Source organism: Temnothorax longispinosus, chromosome 7, assembly GCF_030848805.1.
Source record: "Temnothorax longispinosus isolate EJ_2023e chromosome 7, Tlon_JGU_v1, whole genome shotgun sequence".
Classification (NCBI taxonomy): domain Eukaryota; kingdom Metazoa; phylum Arthropoda; class Insecta; order Hymenoptera; family Formicidae; genus Temnothorax; species Temnothorax longispinosus.
In genome coordinates, this window is record NC_092364.1 from 14,549,448 (window position 1) to 14,572,351 (window position 22,904).

Consider the following 22,904-nt stretch of genomic DNA (forward strand, 5'->3'; position numbering starts at 1 on the left):
TTGTGGCAGGGCGTTTGAGATAACCTGCTCTTCACCCTGCACAGCTGGTACATCTTTACAAACTTAATTAGCAATTATCGCTCATAGCTACAGGTTTATTAGCCTGTATATTTATTTATTTTAGTATAAAATAATTTTGAAAACGTTCATATTAATTCTGATTGCAGACGGACCTTCGGAAACACTAGCGCCTTCTTCTTTTAACATAAATAACTAAAAATCTATATTTCGGCTAATTACCGAGTTTATAAATATTTAATTAAAATTATCTGGGTGACTCACAAACCTTTTTAATCACACTTCATAACTCTTCATACAAAATACAAACGATTCCGTATAAAAACTTTTATTAATTTAGCTATTTCGGCTAAATGCATGGTGTAAAAATAATTAATTAATTACAATTAAACGAATGACTCACAAACCTTTTCAATTGCACTTCAAAAGTCTTCATACGAAATACAAACGATTTCATATGGTAGATTCTTTCCCGGACATTCATTTCCGGTCAAATACATACGAATGCTCTTGGCTCCTACGCATACGCACATGCGAACTTTGTATTCGCGAACGCGCGCGTATAAGTGCACGCGTGATATTCAGTCAGCAAGAAAGGGCGACACCCTCGCCCCCTGTTTACGTCCGGCAACGTCGAACTTCACGCAATGTACTTTGGCCAACATGGGGAGGGTGGAAAAGGGAGGGGGGGTTTAGGAAAGGTCAGCATAGCAGACGCCAAGAGGTGCGTATGGAGGGAGTGTGTGGAGTTCGGGAAAAAACGCGGAATTCTGGTGCTACAGGCGCATGGAGTAATAACTCACTCGATGCCCCGCCGCGAAACTCAGTGACGCGTACCGTACGCGCATTTTATTCCGCAAGAGGCCATTCCCGGTAAAGCGTGTAATCCGGTTATTAATGAGAGCGGTAATCGCACGGCTATATCGTGTATACGATGGTAAAAAATGATGTATGCTCGACGATTCGTGCTGCTGGCGCGTTCGCTTCGGAAGCTAATGCGTTTTCGCGTTTCTACTAGATCCTGCTTTCGCGACGGGATCAACTGTGAGTAGCGGAAGTCCAGTCTGGTAAGCCGGTGGTGAGAGGCGGGACGGGAGGATGGAAAATCTATTCCACAAACGTTTGTCACGGTCGTTATTTTAACAGTCCCACGAGAGATCTTTTTTCAGCTGCATGTACGCCATGGCTGGCTGCTGGTTGCGTTCGTTGCCGTAAAATGGATGATATTGGAAAGTCGATAGACGAAGAAACCAGCTACGACAACAAAAAGTTATCCCCCTTGGTCCGAGATCTGACTCTCAACCCAGGACGGAAGCGTCAGGATTGCCGCGAAACTCGGTAAGAGAACGAACGTGGCTAAGTACTCGTTTCGTAATTATCTTTGAGAAACGCCGCTGCTCACCAAACGAACTTTTTCAGCCGGTACTCCCCTTGATGAACCTTAGTTCAATTATGATATCTAATTATTAAATTGGATGGTAAAAATAAACTAATCTTGTTTCCGTGTAACTTCCCCCACTTCTCGCCCGTACTCTGGAAACTTTCTTTCCCTCCGCCGAATTAATTTTAAATCCACTTGATTCCGCCTATTACGTATATTCACCGGTAAACTTTAATATACGAATTCTATAAGGAGAAAGAAGCGCATCACACACAATGATAGAAGATTGCGGAAGCTTTTAATATTACATACGATCCATTTGTTTTAGATCGAATGCGTAACGAGATCGCATCATTTATAATAAAATACGCTTTTAACCGCGCGTTTCTATTGCACTATTCGGTTCTTTATTCACTGATTACGGTGCGCAGAAAGAGATGTAAGAGTACAATTGAGAATACGGTAGAAAGATCCGTATTCGAAGATCTTACCCAAAAAAAAAAACGTAAAGAACGACAACAGCGAAGAATCAGTCGTTTTCTACTTTTCCTTTTATCGCGCTCAGAAGCACATTGATCGGAAGGATCGCAGACGGTTGCTGTTCGCGCGATCGAACGCGTTAGTATCGGCGAACGGGAATGTGGGAACATCCTTTTACCCGATGTGTGATGTCGGCGCGAACATCTCGGACACTTGGAATGGGGCCGGTCACGCCGCTACGCCCTGTCCCAAATTAGTTGCAGACGTTTCATTTATAATGCCGCTGGCCATTATGCCACCCGGACACAATGGTATTGTATATGCCGCGCGAGTTCTCACCCCAGAGCGGGCACACACGCACCGTTTGTGCACCGGGGAAGAACAATCCGAAACTCCGGTCCGGCATGCCACACCGGAGCATTGAAACCTCCCTGCTCCGCGTGCGGTGATACGCCGCTACGCTGTCAACGATCCGAACACCGCCCCGTGAAAATTTCAACGTTTAGACCGCTTTTAATCCGACGCCCGCTTCGCCGACCATCATCATTAATCGCCATGAGAAGCGATTTCGACGAATGAATGAATCATCCGTTTTGACTTTCGGGGGCAGTCGCTCGGCGTGGCCGCACGGCGGGGCCGCTTTCCACGCTTTACAGATCTCGGGGCGAAATGACCGTGAAAAACGTGGATTAGTATTGTCGTGTGGGCGACACCGAGAAGTTCCTTTGGGAATGTAGAAAGAACCAAGTCATCGCGTTTGAGAGCGATCCGAGCGATTATGAGGGCGGAAGAACCGTAACGCGCCTCTTTAAACGGATTATTTTATATATATATATTTTTTTTTTCGGCCATTCCCGCGGAAGATGGCAACAAAAGGCGCCGCGCGTAAACCCAAAACTATGTCGGCTGCTCCGGCCGTGCGATAACACGCGCGGGAATTAAAAGTTAACCGGCTAACCATGCGAGTCACATTATCAAAGTCACGCAGCACTTTCTGACGGAAGAGGAGAGCCAACGTGATTAAAGTTTAACGCGTGCTTGGGTCAGCGAAAAAAAAAACGTCAGTTGTCCGGCGCGCTAGCGCCGGGAGATACGAGTGCATTCCACGTTATCGCTCGCGTCCCCTCGTCATGCCGCGCTATACATATATCGGAGGGGCAACGTATATCCTTCAGGAATTCCCGGACGGTCCCGGACGATTTAAGGGCGGGACGGACTTCCGGATTTTTCTGCGGCACCTTTTTTTTCCACTTGGGCGACGCTGTAAATCATGCGGCCGGTCCCTTCGCGATGTGGCGGTGGCGCGTCTTGGAAAAGCTCTTCCGACAGTCCTACCCGGCGGCCCAATTAAAATGCTCGTACCGCGCCGAAAAACTCGGGGGGAACGAGGCGTGTGCACGGTCGTTCGCGCGCGGCCGCTTGCGCGCCAGTGATGCGCAAACTTTGCGAGAGCGTTGATAAATCTCATCCGGTCCGTGACAGATTTCCGCAAAAAATTCACGAGAGCACGTGTGCGTCGGTCCGACGATGCTAAATCTTTCCGCCGTGGAGCTTTCCGAGAATCATCAATGCTGTTGTGTCTTGCATCGTTGGGTATTATTGGTCGCAAATTTACACGTGGGATAAATGTTCTAGCAAATTACCAATTACGGAATATTGATGGGCAATTAAATTTGTTTGCTACATGAAAATGCTGTTTTCGTAGCTCTGGATATATCAATAAAACTTTTAAATCTCCAAATCGTCTACTAGCTTCATACGTGAAAGTTCTAACAGAGAAAACATATTTGTTTTCAAATAAATATATTATTTTTACGCGCGAGTTCTTGTTTTGCATATTAATTGCGACCATTAATTGAGCACAAACATCTCGCTAAAGCACCCCGCTTATACAAACAAACTTTGCAATTACACAACGCTACGGCTATAAAATTCAATAATTAACGATAATTTGTATTATAACGTGTATTGTTCTTTTGTAATGAGTTTACATTGTTCTCACTGACACTCTTATTGCCGCGGCCGAGCGGGCGATAAAGGTCCGTTAATGAAGTTAATGACACGGCGTAACGATAAAGTTTTTAACAAATTTACAACCGCGACGCAAGAAAGCTCTCGGCCGATACTTTACTTCCCTATTTACCGGGAAATCCCTTTGTCACTTTTACTATCGCACTGGGCGGCGCACAATGGCTACACGCGGGACACCGAGTAATATCGAGCATCACAGAGGACCGCGCGCCCAACGTTCCAACGAACGTTTTACAGCCCGCCGTCGCGTAGCAAGCTTTCAAAGCGAAAAGCGCAGTGTAGTCCAGTCAAATTAGACAAAAAAAAGGCTTTTGCTCGGAAGTGAAGCGGTATTTATGAAACCTTTTTAGGGTTGTTGGGGGGATGTAGAAGAGCTTATTTCTGAGTTGTCGGGTTAATCGGACCGATGGGTTTTAAGGGGGGGAGGGGGAATGAAAAATTTCGTTTTTTTTCGCAATAACTCGCCGAATTTTGACCGTACATGATTGATTAACCTCTCATTTTGTAGCTCTTTTAAAGCCCTACAATTCATTTCGTAAAGACCCTAACTTAAAATCAATATTTGTCGAGTTCTAGCCGGTGAAAGTGGGAAAAAAATGTTTTTTGTCGCCGTTTTTTGCGTTTATCTCGTTTCCATTAATAGATAGAAATGTGCCGCCACTGACAAAGTTGTAGGGCTTGAAGAGACCTACAAAACAAGAGGTCAGTCGTTCAGATTCGTTAAAAATTGAGCCCAGGGAAGCCTCTGGAAGTCGCGCTTTTAACGCGTGGCCGATCGTCGCCGGCGGCGGCGCGCCGCCGCGGCGACGGTCGGCCACGCGACGGTGCGTGTCGAGTCGAATGCGCTCGACAAAAAATGTTAAAAGCGCGACTTCCAGAGGCTTTCCTGGGCTCAATTTTTAACGAATCTGAACGACTGACCTCTCGTTTTGTAGGTCTCTTCAAGCCCTACAACTTTGTCAGTGGCGGCACATTCCTATCTATTAATGGAAACGAGATAAACGCAAAAAAACCGCAACAAAAAACATTTTTTCCCACTTTCACCGGCTAGAACTCGACAAATATTGATTTTAAGTTAGGGTCTTCACGAAATGAATTGTAGGGCTTTAAAAGAGCTACAAAATGAGAGGTTAATCAATCATGTACGGTCAAAATTCGGCGAGTTATTGCGAAAAACGAAATTTTTCATTCCCCCTCCCCCCCTTAAAAACCCATCGGTCCGATTAACCCGACAACTCAGAAATAAGCTCTTCTACATCCCCCCAACAACCCTAAAAAGGTTTCATAAATACCGCTTCACTTCCGAGCTCAAATGTCTAATTTGACTGGACTAGTGGGAAGAATCGAATTTCACACAATTCGGCTCCGCCGTGTGTTGACGCGAGGACGCGGCGAAATAGTTTTTCTACCCTGCTCGTGCTGCCGTCGCCCACAAAAAGGAAATAGAGACTTCCGCGAAATATTTCAGTGTCTCTGAGATTTTACCACATGCTAGGATTTAGGACCGGACAAAAATATACTCCTAAGAGCAGGCTACTCGAAGAAAGGAAACTATGATCACGTGAGGATGCGTTAGAAAGTGCAACTGTATACAGAGAGTACGAGATAAAAATGAAAATAATGACGAAGGATAAGAAACAATAGTCAATGGATAAGAAATAAGTATTTAAAAAATGCTAAACAAAAGGTTACAAAAAGCATGTACGAACAGCAGATAAGATAAGAAAAGCTAGAAATACAGGAAAATCCGAAGTTGCAACAAGATGTTACTGAAGTACCAGAGTTAATTACTATTCAAGATCTTGTCGAGACACGTACATGTGCATTCGAGCACTTGTATAATTTTAATAAAGTAGCTCGATGGAAACTCGCGTTAGGAATCACTCAACAATTACATCATTACGGCTAAGCGATGAAGACGATCAAGTCTGCGTGAAAGATCACATTACTGAGAGCCTTGGAGGAAAATAAAGTAGAAGCGGAGGTAACACACAGGACTGCGCGCCTACAGTGGAAGCAAAAAGAACAAAATCGCGGCGGTAAATAGCGGCGCGGAAAGAGAGACGTAACGTGGAAGGCGTGGAATGTAAAGAAAGCACGACATCCGCGGCCGAGCGAGGAAGAAATAGGAGCCGGTTAGCGTTTGCGCGCGAAGGAAGAGGGAAAAAAAGGGGGAGAAGAAAGAAGGAATATAAGCATCGGACAAGGGGTGGCATATAGCGGAGGGGTCGAACCGAGCAGCTTTTTTCACGACGGCCACGGAGGAGTTCGCGGGGGGAGGGACAGGGGAGAGGGGGGCGGCCTGACCCCGCGCCGAGAATTACGAGGCTCAGGTGTGCGTGGCTACATTATTAAAAAACAAGAAACCTCATCATTTTCGCCGGCTCTCGTAAAGATATTAAACGGGAACTTTATACTGCCGGTGCTCGTCGCGTGCGCCGCATATAGGCACGCGCGCGCGGGGATTTCCGTTTCGTGTTCCGCCGCGACGACTACGCACGCATACACACGCGCGGGGAAGCGTGTGCATCGCGATAGGTGACGCACCTTCGCGCCTGTGGAAGGCGTCGGAGGAAGCGCGTACAATCGATTCGCGAACTTCCGTTCTTTGTTCGCTGGTGCGCGCCGCTATCGTTTCACGCTTTACATAATGTTGCCGCGGCGGGTTTATTACGGCCGATGAGTTACGTCTTACGGAGCCGTATCAGCTGGCACGTGCTACATCATGATTACGGAATTATTAATTTAAGTGTAAATAATGAACCTCGTAGACTTGAGGTTTAAATAAATTTTGACATTACAGCCGCGTTAAAGATGTATGTCGCTTATGTCAAAATAAAGGGATAAAGCTGAAATTTACAGAGATTGTGCACTTATATATCCCAAAAACCTGTGTTAAATTTGCGATCGATTGTCCGACCCGTTTCTGAGATATTTGCTTTAAAAGTTGCAGAAATTGTACATATATAATAGATATACTTTCCATGTAAATATCATAATATGTATCTCTGCTCATGTACGGTACACTTCTATGACATCGAGAATTGCAATTACGGTTTTTTAAGATTTTCTGTTTATATATATTTTTTCAATTTTTAATGATGTATTTAAACAATATCAAGTACAAAAATGGGACAAAATTGCGATTTTTACGCTTTTTCTGTCCCAATGATACCATGTTGTTTATAAATAATTTCTGAGATTAGCTCTACACTGTTTAATGAAGAAAACAAAATTATATTGCATATAGCTATAGTGACATACATCTTTAAAGAGAACAGAGTTTAACGTTGTCGTGAATATTTTTTTCTTTTGAAAAGAAATATTTGTTATAGAAATATCCTGTCGCGATATAATAGGAAAGATACTGCAATCGATAACCAAATGCCATGAAAAGAATAGTCCGTTACTAGCACTCTGAAATACGTGATACTCGCTGGTGATCGATACCATATTTCCTTCTCGTCGCTAATAGTAACAGTCGCCTGCTTTTTCATCCGCGCTTATGGCATCGAAAACTTCTCTCGCAGCAGAATTTCAAGCGCATGCAAACTTGACTCGAATGCCGGTGTCTTGTATTCCGCGGTTGCTTCTTTCGCCACGTGTACTTTTGCATCGACTGGTGTCAGCAAGTTGAGTTCCCAGCCGATTCCGTTACAACCGTATAGACGGCATGCGTACGTGTGCGCAACAGACAGACCTACACACGTATATGTAGATAGCACGATCGCACGAGCCGTAGGAGGCGCACGGACCTCACACAAAGGAGAGTACAGAGTACAGAGAGAGAGAGAGAGCGAGAGCGAGAGAGAGGCGTCCGGCTGGCTTGCGGAAAGTTGGCGCGCTGGCGCTAACAAGCAGGTGTTGCAGGTGCCACGAAGCCTCTATTTTACCTGTACCTGTACTACCATCGCCGTTGCCTTTCTCACCGTCTCCGCCACCTCGGAAGGCGCATTGACTCGCGCCATGCGGAGTTTCTCTCTTGGTCCCGGTCGTACTACGTACAAAATCCCCAGAAGCTCCGAAAGGGTTTAGCCACCTTCGCTGATCGTACCCTAGTGTCCGTTTAATATTGCACGCTTCTCAGACGATGTATTCGCCGGCAGTATTATGTCTACCGCATAAATAGCGATGCGCGATGCATTCGCGCAGAAAGGCAAGTATCTCGTTCTGAGATCTTCGAATACATTAGCGTTGGAACGCCTTCGGGCGCTGTCATGTTCGATCGAGTCGGACGTCGGCATGGTACACCGCTCAATCATGCTGCGCGTTCCGTTTTATTTTGCTCTCTCTCCGAGTACATTTGTTACATTTTAAATGCAGGTGATAATATCATAAATTTCGGCGAAATTCGCGAAATAAGTCCAATCAAACTTAGCTATTGCAAATATATATATAATATATATTTGTTAATAACTGAATATACAATATGTATATTCGTTTTTTATTTATTAGTTACTTATTTAACGAAGAAATCTTGAGATGTTTACAAAAGTACACGACTGAGAACCACTGATCTGTGATATTATTTGTATAAATACTTTGACGCTGGAAGCTGTATTCGCCAGACATTACATGTTTTGATTCTCGCGTCTCAACGAGACGTTTTTGCGCTTTTTTTACGCCTTTCAATCTGAACGCGTGCTCGAATGCGCCAGCGCGAAATGGTGAATGATACGGGGCGAGTTTCTTTGCGGGTATCTAAGTTAAGAGAGAAGAGAAAAAGAATGTCCACGGGATGGCGGAGTGTACGACCGGCTAGACTGTTGATTTAAGCGCGGCGGAACGTCGCGAGAGATTGGTACGTTTGCATGGGCGCAAACGTATTTTCGTTTCGCGGTGAAAGAACCTTCACAGACTATTTATACTGTGCACGTGAATCGTATACAGTTTTATCGCGTTTACGGTTTTATGGGACCGTTTAACGCGGGACAATAAAGAGCCACTTTAGGTCATAATATGAACTTGTGGTAAGACATACATCACGCAGCATGCCGAAAATGCATGTCCCTGTAATTTCTTTATCACTTCTTCTGATTGCCTACATTTATATGTAACCTTCTTTACTCTCTAAATCTGAATCAGTGAATAGTACTGCTGAATCAGTTAGTGAATAGTCACTGATATCAGTATAAAGTATGCCACTGATTCGAATCATTGGCATACTTTACACTGATATCAGTGACTGATATCATAAAAAGCATAGTCTAGGATAGATAATACGGACATACATATTGCACCGCGACTATGGTATCGTGCTCGTTGAATCATGTACTTGTTCATTCGTCGGCGAAGAATGTCGCGAAACACGCGAGCTCCGCCACTGAACTCTCCTATTCCGTCCTATTCGAACAATTCTGCCCTTCTTTTTTCCGCCTGTTTCTCATAAATCTTCTTTATTAATTACGGAATATATTGTAAATAAAAATGAGATTTCGCTATCCTACTTCATCTATGTCGTACACGTATATGGATTTTGTTTCTATTTTTATTCTTTTTATTATTTAAATTAGATTCTATCATACTTTTTCTCAATATTTACTGCAGTATCGTTCATGAAAACATGAAATATATAGAGGTATATGATGTGCGAATATCCGCAATGTATTGAGTTCGAGTCTGTGGGTTCGCTCAAATGACTGTATAGATCAATCATCCTTGTGGATTCCTTGAATTTTCAAAGGTTTGCACGATGATAGCCTCTTCTTGTCATCGTCTCGAAACAAATTGCCGTTTCTTAGATGTTTAAACTTTAATATACATATGTATATGCATAGATGGATAGATGGAAAGTTATTCAACTGTGTTAAACAGAGATATACATATAACAATGAACCAAAGTTAAATAAAAAGATTGAATAAAGATTTAACGACCATTATAGCCCCCTCTATCTTTCTCCCTCTCCTTCTCTTTTTCGTTTTTATATCTTAAAATTCCTATATAAACATATTTCACACAGAAAAAAACAAATATATTTTTACGTAAATCTACTACATTCTTAATAAATTCCTAATGTATTATAGATTACATCACATAATAAGAAAAATATTGTTATTTTTATTTAAACATTTTATATAAAAATGTCAAATAATACATATATCTCTTTCTTGTATAAAATAAAAAAGCTTACGAGGCAATTATCTTTAAAACGTTGAAGTTATAAGAAACAATTTGTTAGATGTTATGTATCGTTATAAGTTTTCATACAAATTACTTTATTACTTTTCCATGTTCTGTAAGAGCCAAATTGCATTAACACTTTGAACATGTGAAAGATGAGCACGATTTTAGTCGGCGTAGCGTTAAAAATCTCTCTCGATTTCCGGTATAACGTAGAGCTGTAAGAATGGTCTCTTAGCTTACAGCAAAACGTAATTTTGCAGAAAAGAGATTTGTCTTGTACCAGGGGCTCTCGAGGAAGCGTGTAGTCACTAATTGCATTGCGTTAATAGCGGCCATCATCTATGCTTACCGACTTTAAACGCAGCTTACGCCGGTGGAATGACTGCAAACTGATTATACGCGGAGCAGCCGAGATTCCTTTGGCTTTAATTAACAAAAAAAAAGTTCGAGACTCCTTTGTATTTAATTAACGAAAAAATTTCGAATCTTAGGAAGCATCTGCGTATTTTTAATCGATTTTAATAACCGCAGGTTTTAAATAGTCTGCTTCGTAATTGTTTCGAACTAACCAGATGTTACACAAAGATATTTTTCTTTTCTTTAGATTGCACATCTAACGAATGAAGACCATTGCAGTTTGTAATGCATGTTTCTATGGTATTTCTTATTATTATATCGCGTTATTTAGTTTAAACAAGATCATTTGTTGTCGACTTGTAGATATTGCTTTAACATACGGGACAGTATTCAATTTTGGATTTTTGAATAGTATCCAGTTGCGAAATGTTATTGAACTGCAATCGTCAGGGCGCGTTATATCTTTGGCCTTTCACCGACAATCGGCGGAGTACAATCATCCAAAGTGAAATCCGTACAAATATGTACTGACTGCTCGCCTAATCTCTCGCGTCGTTTAGTAAATACTGACAGAGGGGGGTCAATATTGAAATATCTTAACGTGAAAAGCGCCATACGTACCTGGAATATATTGGGAAACTCACCACCCTTGCGTCGCACGCAATGAGTCAGAACACTTAGGATCGCTCGCCAGCTAACTCCGTATCTTTGAGCGAAACAATACCGAAGTGTCTCAGGTTATCTTTTACAATTGATAAGAAGAAAAATTTATTTTTAGCGCAGTGCTTACTCTTGTAAAATATCAAAAAACTTTCCTATTTTATCTTCGTTATCTATACAGATAGTATTTGACGCGACTTTTTATATCTTAATCTTAATGCAATTTATACACACTTTTATTAATATTTCCGTCGAAAAATATATACCTTTAAAGTATAGTTTTATAAGTAGTTCAATCTATAAATACTATTCATAAAAAAGAAATCTGAGATCAGTAATGCGCGAACAATAAAGAACATGTTCGATAAAGGAAAGTCACGGCCGACGCAAGTTACTCCTGACATATTGTATCGTGAATCTTCAATTTCAACTACGAGGCACGAATATGAGAAATGCAGCTACTAGCCAGAGATTTGGCGAAAGCCTTTTCGGGGACGAGGAGAGGTGGCCGAGGCAGTCAGCGAGAGGAGCTTAGAGCCCGTAAGCTCGCGGGCTTTGCTCCGCGTCGGGAGATCGACGGTCCTGTATTTCCTATATCCCGGCTGTTCCTTTGGGGTATAGTCCAGATCCTGACCATCCCTCGTTAAATCCCGAGAGGGTATACGCGCGAAGGATCGTCCAGATCGTGCGTACGCTAGCCGGTCTCGGATGTTTTCGAATGTGCGTACTTATAACGCCGCCACCTGCGACTCGGATGAAATGCCGACTTCTCGGGAAATGGGATGGTGTCGTCGCGCGTGTATATGCTAATACGTTGGACCCCTTTTTTTCGAGAAAAGCAAATGCATTTTTGCGAACAATTTTTTCGTCTACATGATCTAAATACGTTTAAAAAATTATCTTTTTTTCTTAGTTTCAAGTGACTTTTTAAGCAACAATAACTACTTTCAATACGTAGCAATTGTAACATATTAAATAAAAAATCTTTCTTTTAATTTAATAATAAAGAACTGTTTCTGCAGGAGTAACCTAGATATCCGAGTTCAGTGACACGTCTTTAAATAGAATTGGGTTTAAAATATACCGCCTTTGAAGTGGCAGATAAGAAAGTAAAGCTCAATGATATCTACTTTTATCTAATGTAAACTGGCTGAGAGGATTTCAAACAGTACCAAGTAAAAACGATACGGTCGTTTCCACGAATGCACGTATATCTGAATCCGATAATAAACATCGTGGTCTCTGATTCATGAGAATCCCAGTTTGCAACGGTTCCGATCTCGTGATTTCGAAAAATTGGACTATGAAAAGGAGTGCGAAGAAATCGTTGAAGAAAGCAAATCCGTTTCTCAGCCATGCCGCTCGTATATCCATCACAATAGCGTTCTTCGGCGCGGCTTCTGGAAATATCCTTGTGTGCGAAACTCACCATGAAGCAGTTGGTGGATTTAGATACAAAAAAGAAAATAAAGGGTGGAAAAAGTTTTCAAAAGTGCAGGCAAATAGGGCGGTAGCCGGAATCGGCTCTGCGTAGTAGGTCCGCGACGATCTCCAGGGCTAAATGGCCGGCTTAGATTCTGATCGGTATTAAGCTGTCAAGGGTTGCTTTTTCGAATTCCTCCTGTCGGCTTTGATCCCGTTCCAGAATGGAGCCGTCTTCAACCCCCTGTCAGATGCCGCCGGAACCCACGGCGTCGTGACGCGCGGCGGGATCGTGTGTTTACGCCATGCGTACCGTGACTCTGTTAATCCCCCTGCAAAAGGGTCGGTCCAGTCTTTTCGAGCGCTCTTGGCGTTTAGCATATATACATATATCCCCCGTACACGCCGGGACAACACTTTCGCCACACCGCACTTTTATCACGACGCGACGGGAGCGACGACATGTGCGGCGAAAATGGAAATTGGCAGAATAAAGAAGATGAGAATCCTAAAAGAGCAAAATTTCGTTAGGCTTTTAATGGATTCGTATGGTAGCGCCGTTTGTCAGGAAATTATAACACGGCGTTGATAATTTTTTAAAAGTAATATTGTTATGGAGGAGGGACAGAGATGCAAAAGATTTCCTTGATATTATATTATATATTTCAATTTCCCTTACACAGCGTATAAAATGCAATAAATAATTAAACTGTATCATTACATTAAATACTCTATTTAGAGAATAACTAGTTTTCATTAAAAAATTTATTTAATTATAAAGTTAATTTTTTCAAATATCGAGAAACTTTATATAAAAAACGCAAATATGAATAAACAGAGTAAGTATTTCCAGACGAGAAATACAAACGCGCGATCCGATCAGTTTCTCTTTCACATCGCGCAATGCTTGGCTGCATTAATTTGTCCGCGTCAAATATCGCATTGGCTCTTTTATTCATTTGACACGTAGCTCACGTCACGTGCATTTAGACAATGCGTCCGTCGATGCGTTAATGCAGTCGATCGCGATGCAAAAAGAAAAAAAAGAGAAAGAGTACGTACACATCACCGTCGATCCTTGTTACTAACCGTTCGACGGAAATCGTGACGTTCGAGTCACGAAGAACTATCGCGCGAAGAACTATATATTCTCTGAGAGTGTGCGGAAGCACTCGACGAACGGTCGAGGACTTCAAGGGTGATGTCGAGTCATGAGTACTCGAGGTACTCGGGTCAGAAAATTGCTGATCAGCGGGAAATTCTTGGGTAAGCCTTTTACCCGAACGAAGATATATATAGCCATTCTTACTGGCACATATCACTCACGTATAGAGATCGCGATAATGCTGAGATGGAAATATTATTTTAAAATTTCTGAAATTCTATCGAGAGAACGTTTGTGATCGGTTTCACAGAATGTAGTGTTGGATTAAATCTATATTGAACATTTTTGAATAAGAAAAGATGAAAATTTTTTAATAAATTTTAAAGAACAAATTAAGTTGCACAAAACTACGCATAATTTCCTTATCAATTAAGATGCCGAATCTCTTTTTTATATCACGAATTCTCTAGAGAGAACTTGGTAAATTTATGTGTATTCAGAAAGTGATGTACCTACATTGGAGCTCATTAGGAGGCAATGCGCGCGCGCGCGGACGGCTTTGGGAACTTTAGATATACATCTGCGTCCTTCATCGATCTGCATTAAAATACTGCAGGTGGTTTGGGAAAAGAAAGGCCCTCCGTAAATATTTTGATGAACTTACAAGCTTACGGATATTCGCGAAGGGGATGTGCTGCCAACGGGGAAAAATGTCTCTTCGGAATCCTCTCTAAATTGAATACAAGATTCCTTTTCATAAAGTTAGATCGCGGAGCTGGGGGACTTTGGAAACAATTCTATACTGCGCAATTCATGATCCTGATTACCTTTTGTGTACGGATAGCGATATTTCGTTATTTCTACGCGGTGAGCAAAAATTGGGTGAAACATGCGTACTCGTTTATTCGCTATTCCGTGTACGTAACCGTATTATGCACGCCGTAAAAAATTTTGTGTCGAAAAACACCCTTAAATGTGCGAGGCATCTCATTTCCTCCTATCCGAGAGTCTACGTGACATACATTAATCATGTCCCGTTCGTACTTAAGCGTAAATTTGATTTTATTCACCCTCGTCTCGTCCACCAAACTCGGGGGTAGAAACGCCTACTGCCGACATTAAATTTCTTTATTATTCTTTGTAATTCCTCCTTATAAAATCTTTCTAGCTCTCATTTAATTAAAAACAGAAGCGTAAAATTAGACAAATATCCATCTTTAGGTAAATAAAGAGTAGATTGCTTGCTTTAATTATCTGATGTAATATTTATCTGTTTTACGCATACGTTTGTTATTAAAAACCGATAGAGAACTGTCGATTAGAAAAATTGCACACCAAGGAAATAAATCATCCAGCTCGTAATATTCCGGGTGAGACTTATCCGTTTCTTTCAATTATTGAGTTCTTTCATCAAACAATCTCCGATATTCGCAGAAAACCGCGCCGAACAGTGCAAATAACTAAAAATAGAAGGAATATTCGGGAAATCGCACGATCGACATTGAAACGAAATTCTCGGATTCGAGCAAGATTCGGATAAGTAGAAGAAAGAAAAAGAAGGGGAAAACAGGCGGGTGTTCGACCGATCGAACGAAGGAGTGAGTGAAAGGCAACGCTGAGGAGTAGCGGGTGTACGCGTAATAAGGGCCAGTCGCACCCTAAGTGACCGGAATGGCGCAATAATTCGTGGCTCTCGTGACGTTAAGAGGTCTGCCTTTTGCGTCCTTAGGCCCTACGTGTAGGTACTCGTTCGGCCTCCCATACGGTTTTGCGGGCATCGTCCTAAATATAGACCCCCTTACAACCTGACGTCCAATTATAGCTCTTTGATGCCTCGCGAGCGCCTCTATCGCGCGCGCTCACTTTAACACTCGCTCTTCGGCGATAATTTTATCGCGAAGTACTGGCCATTCGCCGACAGCGAATCGCGATAGAAAAGAGAAAGAGAGAGAGAGAGAGAGAGAGAGAGAGAGAGGGGAGATGGAGACGTTCATGAAAAATTTTCAAAGAACTTGCCTTTGAAAATGCTAAATTGCCGTTTTCCTTATGACAAACGATGTTTCATAAAAACACCCTTTACCTCCATCATTATACTTCCTGTGTGAAGGCTGCATGCGTGATTTCTTCTCGCGCTCAAGGACAACGTTTAAAACTTCTGAGAGTATTTTGAAATTGCGCGAGCGTAAATAGCAATCATCCATCCTGACTCAACGATGCTTTTATTTAGACGCTGGTTTAGACATGATCAATCAAGCCACAAATTTAGATTTTTAACAACGGCAGAATACTAAATCAATTACTGATATTTCAATTATCTACTAAGGCAATTTTATCTTAATTCACTTATATATCTCATGATCGCTATTTTAAATAAATTAATTATAGAAAATAATAATGTTTTCGTAGATACACTATTTTTGCGGAAAAGGAAAAAATCTCACTTATTTAAAGAAATATGTAAAAACTCTTACCGCTTATTAATTATGTAATTAACTATGCTAATTAACTATGTAAAACTATTAATAAAGACAATTTCATAATTTATAAAATTTTTACTTTTTATATAATCATGCTTCTATGTAAATTATCTAATTTACTCTTATCTAATATCTGTGAATGTTTTGCTATAGACAGTTCACGAATATATAGTTAAAGTGCAGCGGCTCCACCCATGCAAACGGTGATCTCATCGACGCGTTTCGAACCAAAAGCTTGTTACTAACAAGAAAGAACTGCCCGTCCTATTCTACCTTTTTTCCCGTACCGTCCTTGCATTTCCGGCACACAATAAGCGCTCGGCACAGACGAGCTTAAAGCACCCCCTCCCGTCTGTGGGAATTAGCATGCTTGGAAACGGAGGGCCTCAGGTGCACCTATGTCGGGGGTGTTCGCGAAACCCAACCACTAACTCTCTACTCCTTCATTTGATACTACCCCTTCGTTTTGCCTGTCCCCCACGTGGTAGGAAAGGCAGGGTAGCGCGTTTTTCAATGACAACGATAACGACCTCATGGAAGTGGATAATCTTCGAATATGCCCAAGTATTGAGAGAGTTTGCAAATATTTGGTTTGAAAATTCTCCATACCACACATTACGCTTAAGCTGATATCTAAACTTTCTGCTATCTGTTCCTCACGAAGATTAGATTCGCGCGATTTTGGATATCTTCTTTCGATATCTTGTTATATTATTAAACATCTAATAAAATTATAGACAGAAATAAATAACGTAACTGCTTGAAGCTTTTAATTATTTTTGTCTATAAGTATAAGAAAGTAAGTACATGTAACATAACAAAAAGAATATATGCTCCGTGAAACATAAATACTTGGCGTGTTTGGAGCTAATGGTAATTGCAAAGTCATTTTATGAAAACGTCAGAGCGGAAAACAAAAGATGGAATTATACGATGGTGCACACAAGCCGAAAGGTACATTTAGAGACGCACGCGAGATCGAACTTATGCCTGATATGTGAGAGTTACCTGCCGACACGCACTGGTGAGTTATAAGATCAATACATAGTGCGTGCACGCATATCCTCACGTACGTGCCGCTACCCTCTTACGAATTTCACTTCGTTTTCCTGCCCTATCGCATCTATCCAGAGAAAAGTGCACGAGGGAAGGCGGCGTTGATGCGTAGACATATATATATGTATACGGTGTCTAAAAGTTATGCTCTTCGTAAAATATTGCATTGAATGCGCGCGTGCGATCCTACAAATCTCGAGAATATGCATAGAAATTCATAATGAAGTACGTAGTAATAAATGAATTTCCGCGGCATTTATTCGCGAGATTTGACAGGTACCGATTTGCTTACTTAATTATCTCACGCGATTCACGCGTTTCGTCGCTAACCATTTTAATTAAGTCACACACACGGCACGGTGGGAACGCTCCGCAACACTTTCAGATTTCAAAGATCGATATTTCCCGACACCCTGTGGATATGTGCGTGCGTCGGGCATGCGACTGGCTCGCGTGTGCGTGAGGGGGAAACATGTATACGAACGAAGGCTCGCATGCCGATTCTGTCCGCGACTATACATCATACCGCGGCACCCGCACGAACGAACCGAGTTAATAATGCACTCATTATTTTATCAATACCCAGAATATCGGGTACGACACGTCCCCTGTATAGAGCTGGAAGGTGCTCGCAACCATTCCGCTCGTCTGTTGCTCGCCGGTACCCGCCACCGCCGCCACCACCGCCCTTCACGACTGCTATTCCCAGGTTGACTGACTGGGGGCGGAAGAGGAGGAAAAAGAGAGAGAGAGGGAGAGACGTGCAAGAGGGTTGAAACGAATTTATGGCCGAGGCATATAACCCGCGCTTGATGGCGAGCTCGTTTCGAAATTGCCCGACCATGTAACAACTACGAACATTAATATTTGATTGACTATATGTGCGGTGGACTTTATTCGAAAAAATGTACCTTTTTCTATCTTTTTTTTGCAAAATTTAAAGCCATCTGTCTTGGTGAATTGACTGCGCTATATGATGGCACATATTGAGAAAAGCTTATTGTTATCTATCAATTGTCTATAATATATATATGCTCACGTTCAGACTGTTAATCGCGATAATTATCAGCGGTTTTTTTTTTATAAAAATACATGTTCATAATTTATAAAATTTATTTTTACGATAACTTAAATTATTCGTAAGCGTAACACACGCATACACGCACACGCGTATACGCTCACGCCGGGATTAAACGTGATAATTATATACTGTAATTAAAAATAATCACTAATTCACGCATACATCATATAAAACGCATTAAACCTCGCGGTAAAACCTTGTTTCGATATATCGGCAATTAGCCTTGCGTATCGCGTGCACGTTTGCAATCCGTTAAAGTTCGTGCAAATAATGTCGGTCGCGCATCAATATCTGCTCGTTTCTGCCGCATCTGCACGCGAGGATACGTGAAGGAACGCTCGGCAACGGTTCATGCCACCACAGTGATGACAATAAATTACGAAAAAAAAGACGGATTGCGCGCCGCGATATAATGATCGCCTTGCGCAAGTAACAATAATAAACCACCATCCCTTCCCGGCACTTGTGCACTTGTGCGCTTGTTCGCTGGAAAACGACAAAGTGATCGGAATCAATGGCGTGCATAATCAGACCTGCGGTGTCTTTTACGGTCTAGATCGCTTATCGACGACTGGCGGTAATAATAGCGATACGCACGCTTGGCGTGTCCGTCATTTCAGCGTGAAAGCGAATAAAAGCGTCGCGTCGGATAGTCGGTGTAAGCTGTTTCAGTAGAACGAGCAAAACGAGAAGGAAAAAAATACACGGGGAAAAGAAGAGGGATAAAAGCGCATGTCGCACGCGATGCACCCTTTCCTATAAATACCTCGCAATATTATAAAACATGTAAATGTATATCCGCATTCTGTGTTCTTGGCGTTAATCTTTTTACCCATCAGTCTGTCTTTATCGCAAAGCGTTTACGAGTAATAAAAAATTGTATAATACCTCGATTTTCTTTTGAATGACGAGATTATTTGAATCAGACACTAAAAGATAAATTAAATTATTCATAGCGTTGGGATTTTAGATTGTTATTAGCTTTTCTAAAAGCCAATCGATCAAGCGTTGAACATGATAACCTGTGTGCTAGATATAGCTATTTAGTCAGCGTTATCGCGCATTTTAAGACGACAAGGCAATCGATAAGTCTCGATACACTAATAATCATTTTTGATCACACAAAGTACACGACGCAACTTCAACAAAGCGAATAACTGTCAGCAGCTTATCTGCCCAAACCTATCGTAGCTTGTATATGTGCGTGTGCGATGTGTCAGTATCTCGAACATGCGCGAATGTACGCGTGTTTGTGCACGTGGGACGATTTTAAGACTTAAAGTCGGCCAGATAAGCGAGTAGCAGGTAGCAGGTGTCACGTCGGCGACGATGGCCGCTCCGAGATACGAATTTGAAGGAAGTACAGACGTCGTGTAACGACAGATATGCGAAGAAACTTTAGTAAGATTAAGCATAATCGGTCCGACTGATTATCATCACGCGAATGCCGAATGCCCGTTACATTCGCTTTCGTATGGTTATCTGTTCGCATAATCAATCAATAATGACTGCTTTCTGTATAAAGCAGATACTTTTTAAAAGCACTCAAAGGGTTTCGACAATTTCCTCTTATACTCAATAAAATTGAAAGTGGAAAATTATTTTTTATATCATCTAATTTAATAATTGTTTAATTTATTTATAAATTTTAAATATATATATACTTATATTATTTTATTTATAATTATTTAGACAAAAATTGTTATACCGTTACAATAAATATTGTAGAGATAATCATTTTGTATTATCAATTGCAGTAAATACTTAATTAAAGATCAATAATTCATGCCGCTGTTATTATGAAGCGCTTAAATTTTTCTATTTTCTCCGGCAAGCGGTTTCAGGAAATTTTCGAGAAACTTTCGCTGAGTTAAATATAAGGAGCCACAATTAATCACTTACTGTTTTTCAACGGGTACTCGTACATCCGCGTTTAACGCTGTTTCTCATGGCTTAAACTTCCCCTGGACTTTTAACAAGATGGAATCTTGTTAAGCTCTCCTAACTTCGTCGACATCGCCAAAACTAACTTTAAAAACTGTTTTAGTGAAATATTCGAATATTAAAATACCGTGAGATTAGCGTGTAAATTGCAAGCTCGTATGAATATTAGAATTAAATTCTAATATTTCTACTGGCCATTTATCTATCTTGTATAAATCGGCCGTTATATGGATGGCCATGATAATGGATATCAGTTAAATATGGCACGTAATGAAAATTTCAAACTATCACCAGCCATCCTTGAGCTCTCGAAAATCTTATATGGTATTTTAATAATGAAGCAAGAGGCCAAGACGCTCGACCTGCGTTGGCGGTGGACTCATTAATTTCTTGGGCAGAGTTTCTAATTGGCTGCCTGATCTTTTATTTATGACAGGCATCGATTTTACTGCGAGAGAAAAGTTCCGCGTTAATAACGTTAGTTAAATCCTTTCGCGCGCCTCCGAAGTGTATATTTATGCTTTCCATTTTACGCATTTTATTTTAACGATTCTGTTTCGTTTACAAAGGAAAAAGACGTGAGATGCTTCTGAAGAATTCATTGTTTTTCATTTATATCATGACCCATGACCTGGAAAAGATTGTAAGTCTAAAGAAGAGGGAAGAAATAGATATAATATATGAATCTATTATTGCATTTATATACACCAATAAAATGTCGCGTATAGATATATTACGTCACTAGAAAATCTCCGTCGTTTTTTCATCCTCGATCTTGCAACGGCACTCAGAAAGATGCTGGAAGCAAGGAAGAGAACCCTTAAATTCATCATCGGAGGCCGACGCTTCTCAAAGATACGGGTCGTTAAGCTAGGAGCTTATGATTCACGATCGGCTTTGTATCCGCAAAGTCCGACTGCTCCAATGAGAGAGAACCAAACAGAGAAGAAGAAAGGACTCCCGATGCCAGCGGAGGAAGAAAAACCAGGCCTACGATCCTCCGCGTCGAGGATAATTGAGGGTTCTGTGAATCAATACACCGTACCGAGGCGCGCGGAACGATATGCCGGGAGGCTCACGGGATTTCGAAGTATAATGCCCGGTATCCGAGATATAATTAAGGCGACTTTTCAATTTAACTCCGATATTTTAAAAGATATAATTAAGGGCCAACCCACCACTCAGCGACGAGGCCACTAATTGCGCAAGGGGGGAATATCCCTGAGGGATATTCGCCTGGAGGGTAGGGTGGAGGCATTTCTATGTCCGGCGTGCCTATGTATATATATTTTTCAAAAAAAGGTAAAAAAAGGCGCCAAGTACACGCGCAATGTATGTTGTAAATCTAAAAATCTTAAATGGTAGTAGCTTTATTTCTTCCTAACAAAATAATTCACAAAATTGCGTTACCTAACTCAACCCAAATGATATGTATAGTAGCTTTATATTTTTCTCCCTAACAAAATAATTCACAAAATTTCGTTACCTAATTCAACCTAAGTGATACGTATTTCAAAAAAAAAAGTGAAATCTTTAAATTGCGCCAATTGCAAAGAGAATATATATACTTTCAAAAATAATTGTTGTGCAACTACTTTTAAAAATAAAACAAAATTGTGTTACCTAACTCAGCCCAAGTGGTATGTATCTTTGTATTCCTGAGAGTCTTTCTATCAACCCAAGTGGTAGTAGTTTTAATTCTCCTTGATAAAATTATAATATTACAAAGAATTATTTTAATCACAAAAAATTAAAGAGGTAACATTATAAAAAAAAATATTTAATTAAAATAAAATAAATAAATTTTTCTTGTAAAAAACTTGGCGCTGCTTTTTTAAGGTTTAGAACCTTTGCACAAGACTTTCGTATGGCAACGTAGTGTAACGAAACGTAGTGGGTCAACGCACAAGAAACGTATCAGTTACGGCGTTAAAGCTGGCCACACACACTTTTTCGTAACAGTAACAGTAAGATTTCGACCAATCGTGTTACTCGATTCGGGAACGTACGGCCGTACGTTTTCGAATCGAGCAACGCGATTGGTCGAAATCCTACTGTTACTGTTACGAAAAAGTGTGTGTCCTGAGCCTTAAGCGTCGTCTACAATGGCAGCAGGAGTATGCAATAAGACGTAAGCAGTAAGCTATTCTATTGACCAATCACAATCGATTATTCTTGAATTGTAAAAATCCCATTAATCAATAACTTACTGCTTACGTCTTACTGTATACTCCTGCTGCCATTGTAGATGACGCTTTATACGTCAATACGTTTCTTGTGCGTTGATCTACGTTACGTTACCATACGAAAATTTTGTGTGGAGGCTCTAACCGATACGTTTCTTGTGCGTTAATCCACGTTACGTTACGCTACGCTATCATACGAGAGTCTTGTGCGGAAACTCTTATCCAGACAAATTTGCATAGCGCATAAACATAAGCGTAAGAAATTGATTGGTTTATATGTATATGTGCAAAAGGAAATAGACCAAAATCCATCTCTTTATGCATATGCTTATGCACCTATGCAAGTTTGTCTGGGTTGACCTTAAAAAAGCAGCGCCAAGTTTTTTACAAGAAAAATTTATTTATTTTATTTTAATTAAATATTTTTATTTTATAATGTTACCTTTTTAATTTTTTGTGATTAAAATAATTCTTTGTAATATTATAATTTTATCAAGGAGAATTAAAACTACTACCACTTGGGTTGATAGAAAGACTCTCAGGAATACAAAGATACATACCACTTGGGCTGAGTTAGGTAAC